The following is a 7,921-nucleotide window of genomic DNA, read 5'->3' on the forward strand; positions in this document are numbered from 1 at the left end:
ATGTGACCAACCGTACATGTTTTTTAGCTCTTGTGCCTCGTACTTCGCAGTACAATCAAATGTACTTCTTTGCAATATTTTGTACTTCAGATCTTGTACTACTCCGATCCTCTGGACGATCGTCACATGGCCTGGGTGATAAATTCGTTCAGACCCTTCAATTTGCCGGCGACTGGTGGCATCATACCTGCGCAGCTGCAAAGGGCTCTGGAGGTGTCGTGCAATAGGTTGGCTCCTATTTATGCGAACTGCGTGAGGATCGGGTACATCCCTAAGGTTTGGAGGGTAGTCAGTTTTGCGTTTATCCCGAAGGCCGGAAAAGACTCTCATGTTTTCCCTAGGGGTTTTAGGCCTATCAGTCTGTCTTCGTTTTTGCTAAAAATTCTTGAGAGGGTGATAGATCTGTACATAAGAAACGCGATTCCTCGTGACTGTCTTTCAAGAACTAAATATGCTAGTTGCACGGAAAGGTCGGTGGATACCGCCCTGCACACATTCGTAATTTGGTTAGAGGAAGCTTTTACGCATAAAGATTATTTAGTAGGGGCCTTCTTCGATATCGAGGGGGCCTTCAACAATGTCACTCCAAAGGCAATAGTCAAGACTATTCATAATTTGCGGGTTGAAACCAACCTAAAAAGGCTTATCTACAGCTTACTTCGTGACAGAACTGACGCGGCAGAGTCGGGGAGCGCCTGCACTCAGCGCTGAGTCTATAGGGGCACTCCACAAGGTGGTGCTCTCTCTCCCCTGCTCTGGATTACGGTTTTAAACGACCTTCTAGAGAAACTGGAATGATGATGTGGAACTTGTGGTTAAGGGACTATTTCTAGACACTGTGTTCAAGCTTTTGGACTTCTGCAATGTCTTTCAGGTGGAAATCATCAAGGAAGCGGTACATAGACAGTGAAGGTGCGCTCGAAATCGGTAAAAGAATTTCTGACCTCTCTATCAATCGCATCGGACGCTTATGTCCTCCTGCGGTACACTCTTGGATGGTTGGGCCTAGTGTTAGCTCGGCGAGCGCTAGACTAACACGCATACTTCGTACTCGCGATAATGATTCTACTAAATGCCTAATAAAATGGATAAAAGAAAGCGATGCTCCTTTTGTGACATCAAAAAGGAAAAGAAAACGTTTCTGCTGCACAAGGGCACTTTAAAATACTTTTTGCAGCGCAAGACAGATTGACTCATCGTTACCCATTAAAGGTGCCGAAATACACGTTACCTTTCAAGGGCTAGTGATCAAATGATTCCTTTTGTATAAGCAGTCAAGAGGAAGATGAAGTGGAATTATCTCCACACTTTTTTTTAGACTGTCCAACCTTCGCGAGGCTAAGATGGAAGAATTTGGACTCACACTGTGCTCTCAGGGATCGAAATTAACCGCATTCAAATTTTGGTAATCGGCTCGCAGCGTTTCGTCGACTAAACTGAGTTGAGTTTTTTCGTCGTATCACAAAGGACAGTCTCTTAATTGTACAAGTGTGTCCCTTGCTTGGGGAACCACTTTAACCTAACACAACCTGACCTGTACTTCTTTGAGCTATGAAATAGTTGGTCACATTAATTATATATACAAAAATTTACGATTTGGCGTTTTGAGTGGATTCAGTGAATGTAACCCAAGAAGGATACCTATTCCGAACGCCGCCGAAAATACGGCCTACGATGGATTCTGTGATAGGGCTGAATGTAACCGTAATGGGATTTTTTTTAGTATTTGGCAAAAATAGTGCCGTAACTTTATCGGCTCCTAAAGTCTTAAATTTCTGTCTAGAAATTTCCACATTTAAGATTATAAATATCTACATATGTATGTAAGTATTTATATGGCTACAGCCAAGAAAAATAACTAAAAAGTTTTAAATTTCCTACAGAGTTTACGACGCGTTTTCTTTAACAACTTCCTTGCTGAAAAGTTCAACTGGATAATTCCATTTTGCAAGCATTTCATAAAATCATAATTCCTTATCCACTTCACCCAAATTCCAAGCGCATTCAAACACCAGCAAATTTGGCTGTCAGATTTGAGCAAAAAATGTGCCAAAAATCTGGATTTATCACGCACTGACAGTCAAGTGCCGCCGATCCATTGGGCGATGTGTCATAATTGTTTGCGAATAACTTTTCGTTCAGTGCCAAACATGACAATACAAACAATTTTCCACCAATTAAATCCACAACGAATGCATAATTCATAACAATGTGGCAGTTGAGAGCCAACCGAACCATTGGTCATAGAAAAGTACGAAAAGTAACACTACAACAATTTACAAATTTACAATTTTACAGAAAAAAAAAAAAATTAGCGCTACACAAGAATTAGCAAATAATAACAACTGTGACAACAACAACTACTGCAGCAGCAGCAGCAGCAACAACAGTTATAGGGCTCGCATAATGCGAAAAATATGCTTAGTCATGCGGCAACAATGTGACCCCAACAGCAGCAGCGACAGCAACAGCATCGAAAAGGCAGGCGCCCAAGCGCCAAAATGCCATTAAACGATTTTGCCAAAAGATCTACGGCAACGACACCAACCGATCAGCTAGATCAGTCAGTTAGCGAACTGGAGCCAGCCAGCCACACGACAATAGCGCCACCGTTGTTGCCGGCTAGCAAGCAGCCGCCGTTGAAGTCATGGATGGGCAATTCATAGATTGTACCACGGCGGCGGTGTACACGGGAGATTGGGTTGGTGTGCCACCAGCCGCCACCAACTCAAAATGGCAATAAAGTCGAAAAACTAGGACAACCTGTGTTGAAATCGCATATTAAATACGTGGGTCTACATGGAAACGCAACAACAACATCAACAGCAACAAACTACGGACACGACAACAATGGACTTGCTGCAATATGAGACTCATAAAACATTGCTGCCACCACCGCTTGTTGTTGTTGTTGTTGTTGTGCTAGAATTTTGAATTTCGCATTGAAAAGGTATAAACAAATTTTTTGGTGGCGAACTTGCAAGTTTAACAAAATGGGCGAGGAAGTGCTCGTAAAGGTAAATGGGTAAATGTGCGCCAAAATGCTTTTAACTCTGGGCCAAAAATGCTGGGCTCACCGCTAACGGCGACAAGGTGGTTTGCACCATTGCCCGATAAATTTGCAGTTCGAAGCGTATATCTTTGAGTAGTGAGCGGCTTGGACTTGCAGACAGGCTGCAGCAAGCAGCAGCAGCAGCACAGTGCAACGCGCCAACATCGTGGATCAGCTAGAGTTGATCGGCGCTTTGACGCAGTCACCAGTCACTAGCTAAGCTGGGTCATATCCAGTAAAGTGTGTGGGGGAGTGGGGAACATTAGAGGCATTTTATTTGCATACAGACACTCACACATGTCTACATACACACATGCCTTCATACCTACATAGATACATGCACATGTACATATATTTATTATAAGCTGGGCGCGGTTTTTCTTCAATTTATCATTTAAACAATTTTTTTTTTGTCGTTACTGGACTTACATATATTGCGGCGATTTTTGCACTGCCATTAAAACGTGATGCTGTTCTTGTTCATTGCTGTTATCGTGGCATTGTCTTTCTTGGGTCGTGGGAGGTAGTTGAACTATAACACCAACGTGATTTTAAATATGTTGTATTTGATGTTCTAAAATTAGAATGGTTTTTATGTTGTTAATAATGCTGGACTACGGTAGTCAGTTACCGTTAACTTTACTGTATAGTTGTAGTTGTGCATAACATAACTAACTAGTGAACCCGCATGGCATTAAAACGCCGAAAATTTAATTCCAAAAATCCGATGCCATATTTCATCTAAAACCGTGCAGCCGTTTCTGAGTGAAGAGAAGTCATACACCATGTTTTTAATTTAATCAAATCTCAAATCAACCTATACCGATGAAAAAAGTTCTTAATTAAAAAAAAAAAAATAAAACTTGATCACACATATGTATACAGGCCAAGGTCTTTAATTTGGCCACTCATTTTTGAAATTCATTTTCAAAAGTATTCTCAAACTAAAATCTTCTTAAATCTCTTTAGTATGACGTATACATGTATTTCAATTAACTGACAACCATCAAGTAAATGTCTCTGGCCTGAAGTCGCGTAACTTCGACGCACACTATTTGAGTATCCGAGGATAAGGTGGGAGCAGCCATCCTGAATGTGTGTCGCACAGAGGGCAAAGTACAGGTTTCTCTATAGAGACTCAAAAAATTAAAACTATTTTTTTCATATAATATCCAAAATCGATACCACCACAGTCGAAGATGTGACATACAAATTTTGGTCCCGATTGGAGTCTGTTAAGGCATGTCGCAAAGGGGTCAAAGGCCAGGGGCCTCTATGGACTAAAAAAAATTAAAAATATTTTTTTTTCATTTAATACTACTAAAGTCGAGGATATCACAAATAAATTTTGGTCCCGGTTGGACAAAAATTTCCTTCCTACATTGAAGGACCACCCTAATGTACATATACTTAGGTCGTGCAGCAGTATCTGATCAAGGGCATTACTTAGGATCTTTTCACAGCTTTCAGAAGAAGCTATTAAAAGAAGTAGTGGAAGAGGGTACGATATAAAGAACAAAGCTAGCGCTTTCAGTGTTACTTAAATGCATGAATTTGTTTAAACTATCAATGAGCCCTAAAAAAAGTACTGTAACAAAATATGTTGGTAATTATATTTTTTTGTTTTAAAACAAATTTGAATTAATAAAAATTTTATATTTAAGTAAAGTAACCTATTCCGATTATCGCCACTGCTAGCCACCGCTGTTTAAAAAAAATATAGCAAACATATGAACATTTACGATACACGGCGTATGAGTAACTTTCCTTTCTGGTCATATCACACATAGTATAAAGGAGAATCTCGAAAACTACTCAACGGATTTGGACGAGATTTTCTCTAATATACCCTGTATGGACAGGAGAATGACATTTGGTATTTAGAATTTCTATATTTCAAATAAAACGGATTGGCCAAAGAATTGGCCTCTACATAAGCACAAGTGTTTAATTTTATTTAAATAGAGTTTCCAAGTGTTACGAAAATTACTATATACAATCTTAATAAGCGAAGGTATCAGTTCTGCAAGGTCACTTCCAAAGTCTTTTCAGACTTAGCCTCTAGACGTGAAATAAGGTATTATTTTTTCGAGTAGGGTTGCTAACTGTTTTATAATTATAACATATTCACCGTTTGTTGGATAACAAAATGACATACCTTACATAGTATAAAGCCAAGTCGAGATTTTTTGAACACTGTAATCTCTAAAATTACTAAAAGGAGAATTATCTTTAGTACTTAGAAATTCTATAGGGTTACCTCCTGTCTAGCAAATTATAAGATCCGCTGAACTACCAAACGCGAGATGTCAAGTGAAAGAGCTTTGACCTGTAGATGCTCAGTTATGTATTACTTTTTGAGAAGGGTTGCCACATTTTTATAAATTATTAGATCTTCTTCGTTCGTTGGACTTGAAAGAATTTATTAAGTTCATTTATAAAACTTTGTCTCATGAATGAATTTTTTAAAATAATTTAACATAAAACGCACCACTTAAAATTTTTCAACCCAATTAATTTTTTTGTTTCTTTAAATAATATAAATTAAATAATTAAAATCAGCAGCTCCGCTGGCTTGGCCATGTCGTTCGAATGGACAGAAACGCTCCTGCTCTGAAAATATTCAACGCGGGCCGCGATGCTGGTAACAGAGGAAGAGGAAAGGCCTCCTCTGCTTTGGAAAGAACTGGTGGAGAAGGACTTCGCTTCACTTGTCATTTCCAGTTGGCGTCAGTTAGCACAGAAGAGAAAAGACTGGTATGCTGTTTTGGACTCGGCCAAAATCGCTTAGGCGGTTACAGCGCCAATAAAGGAGAAGAAGAATGAAAATGATAGCCTTAGTTGATAGATAGGCAACCCTACTCAAAAACATGTTAGTGCTAAAGCTTGATCAAGCATACATTTTTTTAATAAACGCAATTTTAACTTTTTAGAGAGGTGGCAACCCCACTCTAAAATATTTTTTTATCTCTTGAAAAGGGTTTTCGTTTTACTATAGAAATTGAAGTATGCTGTGGAGCTTTTGAATAATCATAAATTATTTATATATCTGGCAACCCTGTTTTTTGAATTTTTTTTCAGAAACTGTCTACGGAAAATACCATGTAAAGCGGGAGGAATAGAATAAATCCGTTGAGTCGTTTATACGTTTAAGGCTGTTAAAACTTACGTGCCTTCTCGGATTTTTTATAATTTTTGGACACCCGGTACTTTTCGATATACCACGGATTTGGATAATGCGCTATACGATAAAAATATTTTTTTTTTTAGATATTTTCACGTTTAAATAGTCAAAAAACAATTTTGGTCACTTTCTCTTTCTTCTGGCCCACTGTGTAATATAACAAATGTGTAATGTAACAAACACACCAAAAGTTCGAATCTATCAAAATTAGTTCATACCTACCAACCTACAAACAAGAATCCGATAACAGGTAAACACTGGTTTTACTAAACAATCGTAAAGCATAACATAACTTTGCATACTTCTCGGCAGTATCGCACGGCCTTGACCCCAATAGACCGAGAGGTGACTTGCAAGTAGAGCTTAAAATTGAATTTTCTGCCTTTTGCTTGATCACCTGTACAAACAATAAAAGAAAATAAAACAGCTAATCGAAAATGGTGCATGATATGTGTATCCTAAGGTGTCCAAACGATATTCAATTAAGAAGTCGATTGTAAAAATAGTTACTGGCGAGATTTATGAAAGCAATACAAAAGAGTATAACAAAAGAGAAAAACGTAGAAAAGAAAGAAAAATAAACAAAATGCAAAGCGCCAACAACAAAAGAATCAAGTTTATTCATACGATTAAAGCACAAAGAAAGGGTAGTTAATCAATTTAATCTATGGATTGCACATATGTATGTATGTACATTAGAGTGGTCCAATTTTTTTTTTATGCCTAGAAAACGGGGCACGCCCTTTGTCTTTTTCCTTTTGAAACAGGGTGCTCAATAACCTTGAAATGCGCTACTGGATTGCTGTAAAATATTGGTGATTTTAATAAAAAGCTACTGTTGCCATGACAACTGAAGCTTGTGATATTTTTTTAGATAATTTAAATTTGAAATGTTCTTAGGTTACTTAACCAATTATTTGATTATTATATGTACTAGAGTAAAATATGAACATCCTCTAAATTTATATTTAGAAACGCAAGGTTTGGTATCAGCACCTCTTACGGCAAGAGGAAAAATTTTGGAAGGTGCCCCAAACCCTGTCTTAGTAATAATTTTTTTGGACCACTCTAATGTACATACATACATGTTTTGGTATGTCGTCAGTGAGTGACAATTGGCTTTTTTGAAAGCACTCATGTTATTGAGGAGGTAAAGGGATATGTAAAGGGGCGAAAATACTCTATTGACTGTGAAATTAATCGATCTAGTGTAACAAATTTGGCCGAAAGCTATGTATATGAAATACGCAAAGGTTCGCCACAGTGGTGCCAAACTGATATTTACTGTTCAAAATAGTCCAGAGCCTTAATTTTTTAAGCGATTTGATAACTTTTTTTTTAAATAAAAGCTAATAAAATTTAGAAGAGATTTGTAGAGCGCAACTTTAGGAATTCTTATTTGTTCATATTAATTTTTTTTTAGTGCAAAGTGCAGAAAAAGTTAAAATTTATAAAAAAAGGTTTCACCAAAATAATTTTTTTTTCGGAATTTTGAGAAAAATTTTAAGTTTGCATTTTTATGGCTCATTAAATTTTAAATACAAGTTTCAAGTGGTTTCGGATTCGCGTTGATTTTTAATATATTTTTTTACGGTGCTACCTATATAGCATGAAATGTGGCCGAAAGATTACAAAACAAAAAATTATTAAACAGCAACGCGACTACCTAGCCACTTGAAACATGC

The sequence above is a fragment of the Rhagoletis pomonella genome, unplaced genomic scaffold (assembly GCF_013731165.1).
Source record: "Rhagoletis pomonella isolate Grant_MI unplaced genomic scaffold, Rhpom_1.0 Rhpom_scaffold_00006, whole genome shotgun sequence".
Classification (NCBI taxonomy): domain Eukaryota; kingdom Metazoa; phylum Arthropoda; class Insecta; order Diptera; family Tephritidae; genus Rhagoletis; species Rhagoletis pomonella.